At 38.9% G+C, this 21503-nt stretch overlaps 1 protein-coding gene across 4 annotated transcripts in view; it reads left to right on the forward strand.

Moving 5' to 3' along the window:
• The first annotated feature begins 1974 nt into the window (after positions 1 to 1974).
• FILIP1 (filamin A interacting protein 1) overlaps positions 1975 to 21503 on the forward strand; it is a 115250-nt gene continuing 95721 nt past the window's right edge. For all 4 annotated transcript variants that reach the window (XM_061990416.1, XM_061990418.1, XM_061990420.1 and 1 more), the window contains exon 1: positions 1975 to 2306. The gene's annotated coding sequence lies outside the window, so the exon portion shown is untranslated. The remainder of the gene's footprint in view (positions 2307 to 21503) is intronic.

The following is a 21503-nucleotide window of genomic DNA, read 5'->3' on the forward strand; positions in this document are numbered from 1 at the left end:
TTTCTTTGATCGACTTGCAAAATCTTCTATTTTCCCTTGATTTTTGCTGAATTTCCCACTGTATTACAGGATTAATGTCTATGGTGCACAGCTGTGGAGTACATTTGCAAGTGTATAAGAATGAGCAGACTTGCATCAGCAGGTCACTACTGAAACCCACCCATGAGGGCTGGCAGCAGAGATTGCCTCCTAAGAAGTTGTATTGTTTTCCACTCAGTGAGTATGCCACTAAGTAATGGGAAAGAAATGTTGAGAATTATTTGGTTTTACTGAGATCTAAGAGCCAAGTTAATTGTTTTGCTTGCCTGATTATACTTGAATGGATATATATGGTTAATACTGCACTTTGAGCAAGAAGTTAAGGCCACAAAAGTCAAAATGTTTCTCATCTGATTGGAGTACCTCAATTTTATACAAAGAAACAAAATTAGATGTTCTTTATAGAATGTTGATATATGTAACTGACTTCAGTCAAAGTATAAGCATGTAACACCAAACTTTGTGCCAATATATTCTCTATCTCTACAATAGTATTTCAAATAGCTATTTCTGTAAAATAGAAGTGTTTTGATTTTTAATACATTGTAGCTATTCTGTCCAAGTTAAATATGGAAATTACTAACACAAAATTAGTGATTATTTCTTGGTCTCCAAAATAAAATATATTTGACACAATGGAGGTGTTTGGGGCATTTTAAAATGTGTCATCAATGTCTAAGTACCAGTTACTTGATATAATACCTAATATTTGCTTCCTTCTTTAATTATAAGTTGACAATGAAAGCATTTTTTATTGTCACTTGCTTGTTTAGACAATAATACAGATCAAGTGGAAGTTATTCCAAAGACAGGGTTAGAGTACCTGGCTACAGGTAATCCTACGGCTGCTTCCCTTAAGCATCTTTCTACTTTTTTCTTCTCTTTCTTCTTTCTTTCCTTCCTCTTCATCTAACTCTAGAAGAATATCACAAGTCATCACTAGAGGAATGCTTTCCAAAGGAGGCCCATTCTGCATTTCACCCTGAAGCACAGCTCATATGAGAATAGAGTTGTTGGGCTAAGAAGTTTTCCTTGCTATAAAAATTTACAGGGGCTGTTCTGTCATGAAGCGTTAGAGCTTACTCTGGAGTCTGAGATTTGCAACATCTTTGGAGAATCTTGAAGTCACAATGGTTTGTGGGCTGAAAGCTGCCCAGTGTTTCTGCTGGTCTGTTGATTAAGAGACTTATGGCTTAGAATTAGAAACAGTAATTACATCCAGAAGCAAGTATGGATACATGAGAATGTATACAACCTAATACTTATATCAAACATCCTAATACTTATATCAAACAAACTGGGATTTCTGTGACTTTCCTTTTATTCTTCAGTAAGAGTTAAGAGGCAAAGTAGGAATTACCCTAGGAAGCTCTTGGTCTGGGATAAAAAGTTTGTCTTTGGAGTAAATATCAACACTAAAAACTTTCCAGCCTCAGCCTTTCATTAATTTCTCCATATCATCTTAATATGTTCAAACTCTGTAAAAATTATGCTGCAAAAATTTCTCTCCACGTGTAATTTTTCCTCAAGTGAAGTGCATACCTTTTAAATTATAAACTTCCTACTTGTCCTAGGAAAATCCTCACTATATAAATAATTGAACTCATCTGCTGTGAACACAAGTATTCTTTCTCTAGCAGTCTAAAATATATGCCTAAATACACATCTTGTACTTAGTGCTTTAAATAGTAATTACTCCCGTGAAGTCACTGGAAGCCCTTAAAAGGATTTGACAGTTTCCCCACAATCTTTCACTGAATGTAGTAGCTGGGCTGTACAGTGCTACATCCACTGATAATTCAGCAGCTGAGGAACTCAGCAAAGGCTGCTCCAAACTTCTCAGCTGTTGACAGGCTTGACTTGCTGAGAACACTGGTTAAATATAGCACAAGCGAGCTGAGCTCAACAAAGTCATTGCTGTAACACTGTGTGAAGAGACCAGAAGAGGGGAAATACAATCTGAGAACTAAACTGCCAAAGCCTAACACCACCTAGCAACAGTTGAAAAAAACTTTTAAACAAAAGTCTGGGTGAGACACAGACAGAGTATACCTCCTACTTCTGCCTGGGATTTCTCTGAGAGGCAGCTCCAGTCTTCTCTATTTCCTCCACTACTTCAGCTGCTGGTAGACCTAGAAAAGTAGGAAAAGTTTCTCTCTTTGTGTTCTCCTGGGCTGGATCAGCCTACTGCTGTGGTAGTGCTGTGGGACAAGCTTCTGCGATCTTGCGGTGTAAAGGATATATTCCTAGGTTCGTGTTGCTGACAGGTAAGACTGAGTTAACCACTCCAATGCATTCTTTTTAAAAGAAGTGATTTTCTTTTCAAGTGGCTGTTGTCTCTTTCCTTCTACGAACAATGTTCTGCATGATTTGGAAATGTTGGTAGATGAGAGCTGGGATAAAAATTTTAGGTTTTTTTACGCTTTCATCACAGAAAAAACATTCCTTAAAAAACTTTTGCAGTTCTTGGAACTAGCATAAGCAAGTAGCTGGTAATAATATGGAAAAATGGGTATAGATTTTGATGTGTATCTTGCTTGTATCTGCTTACATGCTGATGGAAAATAAAACAATATTTAAGAATAGAATACATATCATCCCTTACTGGTGATAGTCTAGCAGCTATTAGAAACAGTGACAGCCTGTGTGATAAGTAAGGGGAAATAGCATTCAGTAACTGAATTAACTGTATACCTTGTGAGCCAGCGCATTTGTACTTTTTGTTTCCTTGTGAAGTTTTAGCACACAGTCACACCTGATGCCTTTTGTACTCTCCTGTGACGAGAGCTCTTGGTTCTTCCTCTTGTTTATGTAGAATGAATATTAATCTCTGCTCTATTGATTAGCTGTATAATGCAACCATCCTAAAGACTGACCTTATGTTTATCATACCCAAGTGCGCTTGAGCTGGGTCATTGTTGTTAAAGTGTTTGTTTCTTTTAGCAAAATAAATGAGAAGCAAGTTCTCAGATGATTTACTCTGACAGCAGAATGGAAGCCTGTTTGTCTGCTGGAAATGCATATCCTACAGTCCCATAATGGTCATGTAATTTACGGGAAGAATTGCTTAGTATGATTTGCTTTGTCTAAGCTGACAAAAGCTGTTTGGACAATTTAAGACTGAATCCCCCTCCACCCCATCTTTTAAAGCCATTTTCTGAAAACAAAAAAAATCCAATATGTATGAATTTTTAAAAGATGTACTGATTATGAATTAATATGCAATAAAAATTCAGTTATAAGGGCAAGGATTTTAAAAATGCACTTAATCTGTGCAAAAATCCTCTTCACAGATTTATGGAGAATTGTTTCAGATGAAAAATATTTGTCCTAAGGAAGGAATGGACTGACTGAGTCTATGCTGACCGTCTGTGGTGTTTGACGGTCTGTGGACTGTGGGACTGCCTCAGGAAGATGAGAAGGTCTTACTTCAGCTAAATAATTCTAGTTTCATCCTTGCATACTATGTAAATGACATCAGTACCACATCTTAGCAGTGACATGCTTGCAGACTGGATGATATTAAAATACTCTGAGGCAACTTTAACTTGGTGGCTGAGACTGCAACTGCCTGTGAAACAAGACAATAAATGAAGTATTAGGATGGAGGAAAATTCTTTAAAGCAAAAATAATGTAGTTTATATTTTGTTTCATAGCAAGAGGAACATTAACTAAGCACTAAATAGGAATATTTTTTGTTGGCCATGGTTTAATGTGATGTGTGGAATTACTACAGCACTATGGTATCCCAAATCTAAATCTCAAAAGGAAACCTCTCTATTACTTTTTAATCGAGACATATCCTGAGAAAGTTGTTTTTTCTTAAGAAAGCTGTACACTGAGAACTAAAAATGAGGCAATATTATTTATATATTTTTAGAAAATCACTGCTTCTTCTTTTGACTGAGTTATTCAGCAAATAATAAATTAGAGAAATGGCAAATTTGACCTTCTGGATATATAGGGATGACAAAATCTGGAAAAATGCCATGCTATTTACTGACTGTTTTTTGGTTTTAGTTGTTGCTCAGTATAATATATGGCTTTACATTTTTAGTTTTCTTTGTATGATTTACTTTTAGCAAAGCTTTTAAAAGCAAAAGACAAATTTATTAGCCCGATAACTATCAAGTGACTTTTGAATAATCTAATAGCAACTTCCAACTCTAACACATGGAGTTGTGGTTTTACGTACATCTGTCTTTCTTTCCACTTCAAAATGGAGGAAGAGGCTAAAATTACTCTTCTTAACAGGTGTCCACAAAGAGGCTCTGGGATCTTCCAATCAAATCCGCAATAAGTAATGTGGCTATTCAACAGATGGTTTCATATTTGAAGAATAGCCAATTCTACTAATGACTACAGTGAAACCAAGCTCAGTGTTTTATCAAATAAAAAAATAATTTCAGCTTTGGCAGTATACTCCATTATAGAGATATTGTTGGAAAACAAGTAGATATAGCATATGTATTTCTTTTCCCTATTATATATTATTTTCATTTTGCTTATAACTGTTTAATGAATAGTTTTCTTCATGGTGCTAAAGACTCTATATTCCTCTCAATCTGAATCTACTTCCAGACTCTGCCTGTGGCTCATTCCTTCACCTTCCTTACAGCAACATTGTAATTTATGGCCTCTTTTAGCCAATCTAGCCACAGCTAAAGTCATCATCTTAACCGAGTCTTTCATCATCACCTGGGTCTTTCAAGGTCTTTATAGAATGTCTAGTTCTTTTTAGCACCAAATTCAAAGACTTGAAACTCATCTTCAAAGCCCAGTACTGTTCTGTCTCTGCCTACATCTGCCTTGTTTTTCCAATACTCCTCTTGCTCGTATCCAGTAGACTACTGACCTTCAGCTCTGGTGTTAACTGGTGTATTCTCTATGTTACTGGTTTTAAACTGACACTGCTTGAAATTGACCCAATGACATATGAGTTTTCTGTAGTGCCTTTCACTGTAGCACCTGAGACTAATGTCATGGAAAGACTAAACTCATCTATTAACAGAGCTATGTCATCCAAGGCAGGATTCCTGAAGATGTAGTTGTGCTTCCTCAAAGAAGCTTCTGAAGTAAGCATGAGTATATTGAGAAATCTCTACTTTTACTAGTTAACCCTGTTTCTGTTTCTCTGGGTCACAATTTCACTAGTGTAGCCATTTCCATACTAAAAGCTTTTTACCAATACAGGTGTATCAGTAAAACTGTTCCTGATACAGGATCTTTCTTTTGGCACAGATTCCACACATTCTTAATTTAAGGCTTTTGGTAATCTCATCTCACTCAGTTGATGTGCCCCCAGGCATAAATTAAGAATGTTCCTCAGAGTTGTGCTGAGTCATAGGCCAGGTTTATGCCACTGAATTCAGAGTGAGATTTCCTTTGAGTAAGATCAGATCTCAGTATTTAATAATTAACAGATAAATTTCCAGTCCCCTCAAGAGCATTCAACAAAATAGATCATCTATATTCCTGTCCAAATATTTTTTTTCCTAAGAGACATTTTTCTTTTTCTCTAATTTCCTGTTTCTTCCCTTCCTTTCTCAAGGTCTGTTGTTACAGTTTGCCATACTATTTTAATATACAAACTGAATTTGAGGGCAGGGATTTTGTCCTTCTATATGTCTAAAATGCCATTTGGAGAAATATTTATGAAGCCAGATGAAACAAGAAGATAAAGGAGAAGGAACTCTACTTCATATATTCACTCTTTCTATTTCACCCAAATATATTTAGCAGAGAAAACTTTTTATAAGAACTGAAAGCTCAAAAGATAAAATAGTATATGCGGTAAAATAACGATATTATACTGCATATAAAAGTTTAAATATTTCTTTACAAGAAGCACAAACACCTTGCACAATTTCATTGTCCTTTTTCTGGTGCTTTTCATTTTTATCCTTTTCTGTTTTTCTGTCTGCTGAAAGTTGTTTCCTAATTTTATACAGAATGCTGGGAATTATTTGGGTAATACAGACTTTTCTTGATATTGGAAGATATTGGATAACTGAGGAAACGAGTATTTAATAAACAAGATTTCTTAACCTCTCTTTTTCTCATTTAGTAGCTAGTACTTACGCCAAGTTTGTGATACTAGAAAAAGAAAGCATTTTTAGCACAATCCTGTAGTTATTTTTTGAAGTACAGGTGTCCAAAGAACAGGAACAACTGTGCCTATTTCCTGTTCAGGAGAGATAGTGGGGATCTCTTATCCTGTTGAAGATTGCGTGACACCTGATGTATTTGTGAAAAATGTGCTCTTTTTTTTGGGCACCTGATTAGAATTTTCCTTTTATTTTGGATCTTTTCACTTACTTCTGCAGATTATCTAAACTTTCTGTATGACTTCTTATTCTTACCATCACAGCAAAATAAATACTAATATCAATGCAAAGACAGTCTTCCCAAATTGAGACAGCTTTTTAAAAAAAATTATAAAAGTCAAGATGACCTTGCTCTATCATTCTCATTCTGCTTTGATTGCACTGTATATCTAAATGTCTATATAGCTAAATGTTTTCCATGAGTAAAGCAGGCAAATACTAGCTCTAAAGACGATAGATAATATAACACAGATTGTGAACTCCTCCAAAATTATTTGCATACTTTACAAATACAGATAAAGAGACAATTCCTTCAATTAAAAGCGTATATCCTAAAAGTGCAATTGCATTATATATTGAATTAATTATTCTATACATGCACATCTGTTTAAATACACAATTTGTCCTGGGCTGTTTAGCAAATAGTGTTGTGAAGCAATGAAATGGCATTGCTTTTTTTATTTCCCTCAGTTCACGGGAAATTGCTATATGTGGTGTTATAGAACTGAGAAGAAAATGAAGAATTTTAACATACAGTTCCTTGATTTTGCAGCTCTATGAGATTTGAAACAGAAATATATGTATGTATTGTGTACATGAGTGTGCCTTTTGTAAGAAAAGAATTCCTTTTTGGTATTACAGAATGCATTGCTGAAGGAGAGGGACAAACACATCCAAAGTTCAGGGAAATAGGCTGGAGATTGTAGTTTTTTCCTTAAATGGGCAACCCGTCTAGTTGCTGTAGCTGACACAAGCAAAGGGGTGTGTGACTAAAAGGTTGCTGTACTTTGTCCAAATGAGTTTCATTTCAAAGCTGATAAAATGCTAATTAAAATCTTCATGTGGTCAGACTCATTCAGATATAAACTGGTGGAGTTTCAGAATAAGAGGGAAAACTTCAATGAATTTGCAATAAACTTTTAAAGTTTGCTTTACATACTTTAAGGACTCTTCAATACAGTAAGCATTGCTTTAGTTGCTTTTCCTTTTTGGGGAAATGATGTCAAAGAGTATGTTTTGTGATTTATGCTGTTGAAAAGTTTGTTCCAGTGCATATGTAAAAGTAATATTTTGGAAGCTAAATCCCTTTTCTATCTGAAGTGTACAGTATTTAGAGGCTTGTAGCTCTGAGTGGGAGGGGTATTTAACTAGCCTGTTATGGCTGTGATTCTATTGTAGAAATAGAAAAGGATTTATTTAGAAACTATTTTTAAAGCTGCTTCTATTAAAAAAAAAAGAAAAAAGTAATTGCAAGTGAAAACTCATGTGTCCTTGGTACAAGAATTCTCATTAGAGTTTATCAGACTGCTTGCATTTTTCAGAAAATATAAAGTAAACGAATGCAACAGAAAGCAGGAGACTGCTAACATCAGTGTAATCGAATTGCTGCCAACTTGTCTTGTTTATCTAAGAGATCTCTCTGAAAATAAGGTCTTTCCCACACATGCATGAGTCATAGGATGTAATGGGGCTAAGCAGAATTGCTTCAGCTTTCTAATGCACACATATTTAAACTAACCTGTTTTAGTGTCTGTTCCTGTAACTAAATAAGATCTAACTTGACAACAGGAAGGGAGAAGTAGTGGTGAGTTCATGGTGCTATTTCAGTACAACAACCTGAATGCTAAGGAAACGATGCAATTTCCATTTATTAGGAAACCTGCAGTTACTGTGACAACAAACATACAATAAAGAGAAAAACATTTATGATTTATCCTCAAGTTCGAATTTGTGAATGTCATAGAGTATTAGTAAAACCTCATACCATCTAGACGTTACTCGGAAAACACACTTACTTAAAAAATATATAATCCGGATTGCTGAAAAAATATATCTTTAAAAGCCATAAACAGGGACATAAATAAAAGAGTAGCAAAGCCCATTTGCTTAACCATGACTGTTCTGGTGTTGGGGTGGCTAAAAAATTTTTTTTTTTAATTAGCATACATTTCTCATGCTCAAGCTATTCAATTCCTGTGTCTGCCTTTCGTAATTATCCCCAAAATCTCACTTGTCCCATCATCTGTAATGACAAAACTTCATGGATCTAACTTTTAAGGTAAAGGCTACATTAGTTTCTCTGTAGTGTCTTCGTTCTTCTGCTTTTATTCTTATTCGAGGACTTCTGTAATAAAAACAAATATGAATTATATTCCAGTAGATAAGTATTTTAATTCCTCAATCTGATAAAATTCTTTAGAGAAAAATAAACATTCCGATTTTTGGCTGTGGGCAGGAGACAGAAGGAAGCGAACAATGCTGTGCTAGATATACTCAAGCATGTCAAACAGCGCAAAACAAGATGTCCTTTCTGCACAGAGAGACACACGTGGCAACACAGCTCCTGAGTGACAGAGGAGCCGTGTGTTATAAGGCAGCTGGCTATGGGAACCACTGCTGCTTCAAGTGACAGAAACCAGAAGCTAGAATCCAAGTCACAGAAGACATCTCATTGGAAATAGTAAAAGGCAGGGTCACAGCAACATGTCCTCTGAAGGAGAGGGTCCATTTAGGGAGTTGCAGAACCAGAATTCAGGTGGAAGGAACTGACAGTTGTCCAGTCTCACTTGAAGTGGGACTAACTCCACAGTCTGATCAGGTTGCTCAGGGCTTTGGTTATTTTCAATTATCTGTTTATTTTTAATTTGAAGTTATTCTCAGGTCTCACATCTTACTTGGATCACAAAATTTTGAACATGGCTGGCTGAAGAATATTTTGCCAGTGATGCTAATAAGTATATCGAAATCCATACTCTGAATAAAAGATGGACGGGGAGATGGTTGATAATAACATAAATGACAGGCCATTGGGACTTTCAAAACTGCAAAAGAAGCAATATTTGTGAGGGGTTTTGTTCAATTTTGTTGTGTTTGATGTCTTGTATCCTAATTTAAGCATAGTAAAACTGAAAATCTTGTATGGAAATTTCTGTTTGAATTTACTCCAGCTGTAAAAAGGTCATATATATTCTGTCTTTATCTTTCCGGGTAGTCAAATAAGCTGAAAGGCTAGCATTGAGATCCTAAGTAATACGCAAATAGGGAAGGAAAGCAGAGATGCTGATTTTGACGAAAGAGTCCCTGGAGACTTCTTCCATTATAGAGTTCGCTTTTCTTGAACATCTCTTTCCAGTTGCATCTGAATATGGCAAAGAGGACTCCCTTATGTAGTGCTGGTTATCCTGAGAGTAGTTTAAGCTCCTTTGGTTTAGAAAAGCCTGTGTTTGTGGAAGCATCTAAATTTATCTGGTGTTGATTACTCTAGCATGAAGCAAAGTAGTGGCCTTCTTGTTGTAGGCAATCTTTCTATACAGGATTTCTCATACTTTTAAGAATAATCACTGAAGACAGTTCTTCCCTTCGGATAAATCAGCAATTAAAGAAAACAAAACCTGCCCTGTGCTCCAGTGGATGTTAAGTTAGTGAGACAGTGAAATTGGGAAGAAGGGAACATGCTTTGAAAGACACCTAAATGGGCTAGGACAGACAAAAAGTGCTTCAGCGGGTGGCCAGGAGACCTCATGTTTTAAAGTTAGGAGCCTCTAAATCGTGGCTTAACCAGATAACAACATCTTTAACTAACCAGCCTTGATTCCATACGGGCAGTGGGGTCATAGAAAAAAAATAACTGTGTGAGATCTGAGATGATGCTGCAGTTTTGGGTCCTTCACTACAAGAAGGACACGAAGGTGCTAGAGTGTGTCCAGAGATGGGCAACGAAGCTGGTGAAGGGTCTGTAGAATAAGTCTGATGACAAGTGGCTGAGGGAATTGGAGATGTTTAGTCTGCAGAAGAGGAGGCTGAGGTGAGACATGATCACTCTCTACAACTACCTGAAACAAGGTTGTAGTGGGGTGGAGATTGGTCTCTACTCCCAAGTGATGAGTTATAAGACAAGGGGAAATGGCCTCACATTGCACCAGGAGAGGTTTAGATGGAATATTAGGAAGATCTTTTTCACTGAGAGGGTTTTTAAACATTGCAACAGGCTGTCCAGGGAGATAGTTGAGTCACCATCCCTGGAGATATTTAAAAGATGCGTAGAAGAGGTCTGAGGGACATGGTTTAGTGGTGGGCTTGGCTGTGTGAGGTTCGTGGTTGGACTTGATAACAGTCTTTTACAACCAAAAGGATTCTATCATTTTCCAACTTTCAGAGAACATGTTCTTCAACATCAAATTATTTCAGAATAGCTTTTCATTAGAAAGATGGAGGGCTTACAATTAAGTAATACTTTTGATACAGAATTTGATCTGTTTGTAAGTGGAAATACACAACAGGATTGTTGTGATACTTGGGGCCCAGGGATACCTATTCAGAGCCCTCGTTGTGACAGTGACACAACTGCCTTGCTCCACAAAAACAAAATCTCTGCATAGATACTAGTTTCTAGCCCCTGTTCAGTATCACTACCAGCCCCACAACTTATATTACCACAAGTCTGAGAACTAAGGAAGTGCTAAAATACAGTGTAATGATTTTCTCCTTAGTTTAGATAATACAAAAATACTAAAATATGAGAAATAACTGAATAATCTACATAAGTGTTCATTGAATACTCTGAACATAACCCAATGATTTGTAACAGATTGTTAAAGAATAAGTAGGGTGGGAACAATTCTACAGGCTGTTAACTCAAAAAATCTCTCCAAGACAATAGTGAGTATCTAAAAATGAGTCAAGCTTAACTGCAGACAAGAAGAGTTAATTTAGATACCTCCAGCATTAGCTGTATAAACAAAGACTAAATCACAGTGCGGTGAACTGGCTTTAAGAGTGATGGAACATCTGATATTTGCTTGTTAATCAGAAACACTTTGCTAAATTCAGATTCCTTCTCCAAAATATTCAAGCCATGTTTCACGTTTTTTTCTTTATCCCTTTCAAACAATTTTACCTTAAAGTGTGAGGTGCTAGGTATCATACAAAGGGAGAGAAAGGCTGGTTAAATGGCTGGCTTTCACATCAGTGACTCCTTGTATGACTCTCAGCAAGTTATTTACTTCCACACTTTTAATAACACCTGGGATGTACAAGAATAAATATAGTAGTGACTTTGACGTGCTGAGATGTTGCAGGATTGAGCATCATGTCAACAGCTTTGAATAAGGAGACTTAAATAGCTCTCCTTGGAAACCAGTTTCTGCTGGGAGAAGTAGGAGTAAAAGTTGAATTAGTTTGAATGACAAGAATATGTATTTTTAGAGGAGCTCCCCAGAGGCGAGCATAGCTGTGCCTGAGTTGTGAGTAACAAGAAACCAGCCTACTAGTAAAGCAGAGCAGAAAAGGGAAGAGAAGGACCAGGGATATGACCAAGAAGCTGCAAGAGCAAAACTGTATCTAAACAGAAACCAAACTAATGTCAATAAAAAGATGTTTCAGGAAAAACAAAATTGTTCCCTCAGGTTCAGTTATACCAGGAGTAACTCATAGGGCAAATATTGTGCTGTCAGCTAGTGATCTCGTTATTTTGGGAGTACTCTGGACATGCTGGCTTGAACAAGAAGGAGGCTGCTGGGGAAAAAAAGCAGCTTGGAGGAAAAATAATCTTTGAGGGAGAGGTAGGCAGGTGATGACTGCCCAAATTAGCTGGTGGTGGAGTAGCCCTAGAGCCACTATGTGGCTATGCAGAGGACACATGAACTCCACCTACTGGCTGGGGGAAGAGAGAGCACCTGGAAAACAAATGTCCTGTGGTGTGGTCTGTCTCCTGTAAACTCAGCAAGTAGACAATCTCCTGTCCTGCCTGCCTTGTTAAAGCAATGGCAGCTCAGGTGACTCTCTTGGCAACTGAGATGTTTTCTAAGAGTTTACCCTAGGGGTTAGTTTTCCATTACATGACTCAGCTTCAATGAAACCCAGAGGAAATTAGAAAAAAAATAGTCCTGATGACTTCCAGAATGTTGAAGTCTATCAGTTCTAGGTGTTCTGGTGCTAAGATGTATTGATTTAAAATCACCCGAAACACAACTTGGGAAGATTATCTCAAGATTTTTAATGTGAGTGGTTAGCAAAACCAATAGACAGAAGGGAGAGTGGGTCCAAGAGCAGAGCAGAATCCCATGCTCACATAGATGCCATGGCACAGAAGAGGCAGGCAGAGGTTTGCAGCCACAGCTGCTGAAACACCATCAAAGGTGATACAGGTCTACCACACCATGCCCTGTCACAGTGTAAAAGTGCAGCAACTGCAAAGGCAGGTCCAAAGCTAGTACAGATCAAAGTAGGAGGAATGGAAATTACTTCTTAGTTTATTTCAGAGCCTTTCCAGGGAGGGAAAAGAGTGGAGTAATAAATAACCCTTCCTTGGAAATCATGAAATGATGCTCAGGCCTTTATTGTGAGAGCTTTCCCTGGTAAAAGGTGTGAAATGTGGAAGTCCAGACAGCCACCCACATACCTGAGTATACCAGCACCAGCTATGTAGGGAGAAAACTGCTCTGCATGTCTTGCTCTGCTGGGAGAGGCAGTGAAAGCTGGAGTCCTCCCTTGCGGCACAATGCAGGGAAGGGTTGTGGAAAACACACCTACCAAAAAGGGTTAGAGGAGAGTGAAAAATGAAAGGCCTCTGAAGCAGTTATGTTAAGCTGCAAGAAAGGGGAGCAGAAAGGAAGAGAAACCAGCAACATCCTTGTGCATGATCCCAACTATCATTAGTTATTTTTACTTGAAAAATAGGGGTCCATTGTAGCAACATTTTGTAGGCTCAAAAAAGGGCTGGTGAGTCTCCTGCATAGCATAGTGCTGTACTGAAATGTAGCAGCATTTTGGCAAATGGTTGAGCACTGTAGAGAGTGGTGCTTCTCCCCTTAGTACAGTGGTAGCACCCACACTCTTACAAAAAAGTGATACCATTCTTTAGCAAACCATGAGTTCAAGAGGTTTATTTAAAGTCTCACTGTAAATTGCAACATATCAGTGGTTTTGGTTTTTTTTAATTTTTGTTTGTTTCATTTGTTTTTTCTTTTTTCTCTTCATAGTGAAAGAACAAAGTTAAATCCTCAGGGTTTTGGACCTACTATCTCAAGGCTCAGCCTAATATGTAATCTCTAAGCTCCCCTGGACAGTCAATTTTATTCTTCTTTTCATGGTGTAAAAACAAGGGACTTTGAGAAACAGACAGCTAGTAACTTTGTTTCGGGGTGGTCGTTTGCTTGCTTCTTGAATCAGGCAGCCTGAGATGTCTGTCTGTCTCCCCAGGGGATACATATACATCACATCTCTGATGTGTCTAAGCTCCCTTGGCCTCTGTCCAAGAACATCTAGATTTCCTGACTCATGGCAGCATACCCTCTCTGGTTGTACTTCATTAGCAGCAGCTCAAAAATCAGAACAGTATTCTGCTGTTGCATAATTTTTTCCAAGCAGTAAACAATAACACCCTGCCACAAGCTTTATTACATTTATCTTGGAATTCAAGGTCCAGAAGAGACTGCTGCTTATTATTTTCTTTAATGATGACCTAAGAAATCTGTGTCATTCTTAATAAATATTTTCAGGATAGCTTAGTATCTCATTGATTAGATGTTCTGAAATGGAAGAATTTGTGCTACAGAAACTATAATAAGCCAGTAGGTTTTCTTCCATCTGAGGAACATAGTTATGATTTTTTATGACTTTATGATTATATCAGCACTTATACACTAAAATGATGAGAGTAAATTTAAAGCCATGGGAGCTGAAAATAATTAGTCAGAAAAATGACTTTTTATAGGAATAGTACTATACCTTTCAGTGAGTCCTATTCTAAATAGCACTTCTTTACTTGCATCTCAAGCATTTGTTTAAGCAATAGCACTATCAACTATCTCAAAGTAGGTTTGAAAATAAGCAGTCTGTGACTATTACTGGAGTTCATTAAAAGAAAACTCTCTCTGACTCTAAAGTCTATTTTGGAGCTACGACTGCTCCACTCCCCTGCTTGTGGCATGATGCAGCTGCTCTTTCTTCAATATTTTTGCTGACAGCTACAGCTGGCAGATAACATTTCAGTTCACCCCAACATCAACCCTAGCTCAAGGCTCCCTTACTTAAACTGAAAATGTTATCTTCTTTATAGCTTTACCTGCATCAGAGTGCAACTCTGTAAGTATGCAATTATTCATACTGGTCACAGTAATGGAGCAAAAGAAATAGGGCTGCAGTCAGGTCATGTGTTGGAGGAACACATCAGCCATCTGACAGTTGCGAAGGGTGCAGCAGCAGTTCTACTTTCCCTTCATCTCCTCCCCTGTGCTCTAAGAAAATAGACACTTGAATCTGGGAAATAAAAAAATAATAATATTGCATATCTAGCTATGTAATATGTATTTTTTTTACATTCAATGGTAGTTGTTACCTTGTGTCTTTGTTTTAGTTATATTTGTTACCATGGTAACATTAAAAGGAAAAAAAAATCCATCTGAATGTATAATCCCCTAGCAAACAGGCTTTGATTTCTTGGTTAATAAACATTTATTGTAATAATCACTCAGTAATCCTGTGGTAATTCACCCACAAAAAAACTTCTCACAAATGGAGCAGTATTTTCTTCCTAGGTGGAAAACAGGTACATTTACAGTGCTCGCAGTTGTGCCCCTAAACCTGTGAAGCTATGAGAGAGGAGGTGGTGGAGGATAGGTTTCAGAAGTAGCCAGTATATAAGAGAGAGTCAAAGAGAAAAGTGGGAAGGAGGCATTGTTCAGTTAGTCCTTCAAAGAAATTCCTAGGAAAAATAATATGATTAAGGTTGTCTATATATCTGTACTTTTTTGATTGATGGCTGACTAAAAGAATTAAAACAAAGAAGTGTTTCGCTATGTTTTTTTAGGATTTGCAGTGAGACACGTTAGTTTTTGTTTGGATTAAATATTTTACCAAACTGCAAAATATTGTTTCTAATTTTATAGAAACACAGAATGGTAAGGTTGGAAGAGACGTCTAGAGATCATCTTAGTCCAACCCCCTCCTAAAGCAGGTCCACCTAGATCAGGTCACATAAGAACATGCCCAGGCAGGTTTGGAAATTCCAGAGGAGACTCCACACCCTCCTTGGGCAGCCTGTGCCAGGGCTTCCTCACCCTTACAGGAAAGAACTTCCTCTGTTCCAGCTTGTGCCCATTACCCCTTGTCCTCTCGATAGGTGCTACAGAAAAAAGACTGGTCCTATTCTTTTGATACCTGCCCTTTAGGCATTTAGAAGTGTTGATAAGGTCACCCCTCAGTCTTCTCTAAATTCTGTCGATTCTTATGGGTTTAAATACTCTGTATTATTATTATTATCTCTAAATTATGATGTCTTTTAGCAAAATTTAAAGAACTGGAAGACAAGAGGGTGTTTGGAATCATAAGAAAAAAATCCCTACAAAACAACCCAGGAAAGACAAGGTTAGAATATTTTATTGCTACAATAGAGCAATCAGACACAATATCATAGAATCATAGAATGGTGGGGGTTGGAAGGGACCTTTAGAGATCATCCAGTCCAACCCCCCTGCCAAAGCAGGTCCACCTAGATCAGGTCACACAGGAACGTGTCCAGAGAGGTCTTGAAGACCTCCAAGGAAGGAGACTCCACAACCCCTCTGGGCAGCCTGTGCCAGGGCTCCCTCACCCTCACAGTGAAACAGTTTTTTCTTATGTTTAAATAGAACTTCTTTTGTTCCAGCTTCATCCCATTACCCCTTGTCCTGTTGTTAGCTACTATAGAAAAAAGGGATGTCCCAACCTCCTGACACCCACGCTTTAGATATTTGTAAATGTTAATAAGATCTCCCCTCAATCTCCTCCAGACTAAGCAGCCCCAGTTCCCGCAGCCTTTCCTCGTATGAAAGATGTTCCAGTCGCCTGATCATTTTGGTGGCCCTGCGCTGGACTCTCTCCAGAAGTTCTCTGTCCCTCTTGAGCTGAGGAGCCCAGAACTGGACACAGGACTCCAGATGAGGCCTCATCAGGGCAGAGGAGAGGGGGAGAACCTCCCTTGACCTGCTGGCCACACTCTTTTTGATGCATCCCAGGCTGCCATTGGCCTTCTTGGCCATGAGGGTGCATTGCTGGCTCATGGTTAGTTTATTATCAATCAGGGCTCCCAGGTCTCTCTCTGCAGAGCTGCTCTTTAGCAGTTCAACCCCGAATATATAAAATATAGAGAGACTGCAACATGGTCTTCCACCTCCCAGGAAAATCCTTTAAGTACAAGGTAATCTGAGATGACTGTTACACTCTATGCAGAAAAAAGATAGTCTACTTTGCATGAAATACTTAAATATTTGTCAGAACAAGAGTTGACACTTGAGAAAACCCAAAGTTACATACAAAGTCATAGAGTTGTTCTTATTCCCTAAGACAAAAAATTCATTTATTTTTGTTCAAATGCCCATTTTGAATCATGCAGACAAATTGAATAACCATTTCTCTCTGCATAGTAAGAACTTATAACACTGCTGGACTCTGTCAGAGAAATGGGATATGTAAAAAAAGAGGTCAGAGAAACCTTTTTCTTATAATTTTCCTGCTTCACTCTGATGATACCTCTGATGTCTTGTGATGTTAGTATATGGGAAAAAGATTCAAAATAGCAAAAGAAACTGTTTCTGCAGTTCATACATTCCATTTTATTTTTTTGTTTCTCTTAAACTTTATATTGAATTTGCCCCACAGGTGCTTCAGAGTACTCAAACCCATGCTTTTAGGCGGGATGAATTGTTTACTAGAAGAAATTGCCCAGTATAATTTCAGCTGCAGGCTGAAATCAGATTATTCTGCTTCCAGTCTCTGCAGTGGAAAGACTCAAGGGGCAAGGTCTTGGCAACAGGACAGATGCATAGCTGTAACACCAGGGGCAAGGTGAGAAAAGCACATCCTAGAGCATTTAGAGATATGGTACAGCTCATAAGAGCTGATTTAGTGGTGAAGAATGTTCATATTAACCTCGTATTCTCATTTCTCTCTATAGAAAAAGCCTAAGCAAGCACAAAGCCATCACATACAAATACATAAAATGTTTTGACTGTAGTCTGAGGAAAGCAATGACCCTGGGTTTTCTGTGAGTCTAGTGATGATACTAGATTATGTAGCCATTCACAGTTTAGGAAATACCTTGTGCAGGTTTTGTTGTATTTTAATATTGTTTTATTTTGTCTTCTTTGGTACAACTCTCCTTCCACAGGCTTCTCAAGGATGACAGAAACTTTGCAATTCTGTCATGCACTTCAGTAGAATTATCTGGATTCTAACTCCGAGGAGTAGCATTTCATCTATGGAACCCTTAAAATCAAGACAGTTGCTTTATGGAAACAAGCCTGCCTTAAACAGCCTGCATTAAAACTTCATTGTAGTTAACAGGTCAAAATTCCCAAGGACATCAGAGAGAAGTCTGGCAGAGCATCAGATAGGTTCATCTTAAAAATGCTGTCACAGAGCATTACAGGCAGGAAAACATAAATTGCAGACGTTATGTTATTTGTATATGTTTTCTGAGTGCTGCCAAAATAGATAATTGGCAGATCAAATAAAGGAAAAAACTTAGTAAGTTTGACTGAAACCATTGTAAAGAATATTTGGAAATTCCATAAGGCATGTTTGAAAATGTGCTGTGGATGTCAGCTCACTGATCGTGACTATCTCTTTTTTTTCATGTACTCTCTAAGAAACCATGAGAAGATACTGAGATACTGAAAACAATCCACTGAGAATAAGATAGTGAAAGTCAGAACAGACACTACTTTTGATGCTTCAGTGACAAACAAAAATATAAGAATTTGTTTAATAAAAGCTCTGGTTTTATATATAGCATCTTTAAAAATGCTTTTTGTTAGCAAGAAAAGGGAGGGGATGGATTGGTTGATAAACAGTCTTATGAACTTAAGTATATTCTGAATCTCATCTGCTTAATTCTAGAAAGAGAACTAGTTGGTCCAAATCAACTGCTTTTGTAGCTTTCTCTTAAATTTTCTTGTAAGACTTTCCTTAGATTCATGAGGAAAATAGGAAAAATCAAGATGTTTGCTCCAAATGCTTTTGTGAGGCTGACACAGATTTCTCTGATCTAGAAAATAATCTGAAACTCTAGTGGCATTTGAAGGACTTCTATTAATCTCAAATTTTGACATCAGATTAGAAAAATACAGCAAATCATGTTAGAAATACAGCAAAATCAACTGGAAATCAGCAACAGATGAAAATAGGCAGTATAAATGTGAGTGGATATTAAATGCTATATTAAAAGTCAGCTATGTTGACTAACTTAAAAATGCAATGTAAGATGGGACATAGAACAGAAAACATACTACTACGGAGCCAGATGAAAACAGGACTCTTATCTAAGCTTGCTTGACATTTTTCATTAAAAAATCTAGTTTTGTATGAAGCCCAGTTGTTTACAGTTTTCCCAAAGTTCAGTTGTTCAGACTGGATGTCTGGCTGAGTCTGAATTGATTTTGGAAGTTTCAACTAGAATGCTTTGATCATTTCCAAGAATGAGATGAGAGAAAATTGTTGTATGCCCATGTAAAAACAAGCCCATAAATATTTTGCTGAAGAGCTTTAACGTCTCCATGTTCCAGAGTGGTCTACTGAAATTCAGCCAGGAAGTTGCTTTGTGGCAGCAAATTGACTTTTGCCATCCCTGTCAAAACTATACCGGGCTAAGAGCCACTGAAAAAAGTATTTCACTGAGGGAACTTGGTAGAGATATGTAGCTAACTTCTCAGAATATCCTACATATGTTGATCCTGTCCCAGTTCCTCACACCAATGAAGCTCGTGAAGGGTCTGTAGAACAAGTCTGATGAGTAGCGGCTGAGGGAGCTGGGGATGTTTAGCCTGAAGAACAGGAGGCTGAGGGGAGACATGATCACTCTCTACAACTACGTGAAAGGAGGTTGTTGCAAGGTGGAAATTGGTCTTTTCTCTCCAATAATGAATGACAAGAGGAAATGGGCTCAATGTGCTTCAGGAGAGGTTTAGATTGAAGATTAGCAATAACTTTTTCACTGAGAGGGTTGTTAAGCGTTGGAACGGGCTGCCCAGGGAGGTGGTAGAGTTACCATCCCTAGAAATATTTAAAAGCTGTGTAGATAAGGTGCTGAGAGACATGGTTTAGTGATGGGCCTGTCGGTGTGAGGTTAGTGGTTGAACTCGATGATCTTGAAGGTCTTTTCCAACCATAATAATTCTATGACACTTTGATTCTGTGATCTCACCTGTTGCAGCTGGCTAATGCACAGACAGAGCACCTTCGGCTCGGAGTTACAGTGTTAAGCAATACTCTTCACACACTTGCTTCTTCACCTGATGCAACAGCAGTATAGTACAATTAACAAGGTGAAGGCTCTTGTTTTTTCTGTTTCAACAATACTTCTTTAGCAGAGGAAGTATTCCCACTGTGGCACAATGGGAAAGAAAACGTGGACAGCATAATTGCTCTTGCTGCTACAGAGGGATGCTGAGAGGGATGCTCTTGCATGAAACCTTTGTACCTGTCAGTCAGGATCTCTTTCTGGTGATAGGCATTGTCTATCACCTTTGCTGTGAGATGAAAGCATTGCCTTCAGGAAGGCAGAGTGTAATCAACAATCACACTGACACTTTGCCAGTCTGAATATGTTTTTATTAGGAATTTTTCTGGATTTTCATCTGACTGATTTGAAGTCAGAATTATCTCAGTTCGTGTCTCTCTGTGGTCTGAGACTTGTGTCATTGCTCTATTTGACATTTATCATTGCCTGCCAGGCCAGCTGGACTTCCTTCTGGATTCCAGTGTGTCCTGGTTTAGGCCCATCAGGGAACAAAGACCACGATTAGCCTCGAGTACCGAAGAGGCTGAGAATTGCTCAAGGGCAGGGAGGGCTTAATTGCCGCTTAAGGTTCAGGACAAAACAGACCAGGCCACTCGGTTTGGGGAAGAAAACAGAAAATAATTTAATGCAACATCAACTAAAACATACCCCCAAACACCCAAAACATAACCAAAATGAAACAACCCAGAGTAATACATCAATGAAGAGTCCAACCAGCCTTTTTAAGAACACCTTCTTGCCACACCTCCCCTCTTCCCGGGCTCAGAGCCCTGATCCCGGGGTTTTTACCCTGTCCCCCCCTGAACGGTTCAGGGGGGCAGGCAGTGGGGGTTTCAGTTAGCCTGTTCCCGATAGCTTCTGCCGTTTGTCCCTCCTCAGGACGGGTGAACTCCACACCAGTCCTCCGTGCAAGTCCGTGGGGTAACTCACACGCATGGCAGCCCTGCACGGGCTGCTCCGACGCGCGCCCATTCCAAAGGCTGCAGCTCCTCTCTGCCTCTCGTGTGGGGCTGCTCTGCGGCGCGCAGGCTCTCCAACACGGCCTGGGCCATGGCCGTCTCCCCACACAGTCCCTCGCCCGTCCGGGCTCACTCACATGGAGCTGCTGGTGGCTCTCAGTCCTGCCACGGATCTCCATAGGTTTCAGGGGCACAGCTTGTACTCTCGCCACGGCTTGCAGAGGGGTCTCTGGTCTACTGCTTCTCCTTCTTTCCTCCTCTGGCTGAAGGGTCCGCGTGGTCGTCTCCATCTTGTATCACTCTTACACCTCCTGCCAGCACTTCAAATTCCCGTCCCCTAAATAGTGATGGCAGAGGCGCCAGATTGGCCCAGCCGGGCCAGAGGTGGGTGTGAACCCAGGAGCCGGGGGAGAGTCCGCAAACTCTTTACCGGGTCTTCACTGCAACCCGCTCCCCCTGTTACTAAGCCAAAAGCTGCTCCTTGCTAAACCAGAACACAGTGTCTGCCTCAACTGACCTTCCAGCTGTGAGCTTTGGAAGTGATTGTCTCTAATTCCTCTCTAACCCAACCTTACCCATCTGTGGAGGTCTTCAAGACCCGCCTGGACACGTTCCTGTGTGACTTGATCTAGGTGGACATGCTTCTACAGGGGATGGGGATTGGACTAGATGATCTCTAAGGGTCCCTTCCAATCCCTACCATTCTATGATTCTATGAGTCTATGTCTGTTTCCTTGTTGTCCTTTTATTAGACTAGTAAAAAAAACACCCAACAAAACAAACCAGACAACTTTAATAAAGCTTGAGGACCACTGTTTCCATTTGAACTATTGTAATTAATGAGCAGAGCTGATGACACTTTGGTCAGATGAGCCAAAGCTAGTGACATTTCACTGGATCTT

Source organism: Colius striatus, chromosome 2 (genome assembly GCF_028858725.1).
Source record: "Colius striatus isolate bColStr4 chromosome 2, bColStr4.1.hap1, whole genome shotgun sequence".
Lineage (NCBI taxonomy): Eukaryota > Metazoa > Chordata > Aves > Coliiformes > Coliidae > Colius > Colius striatus.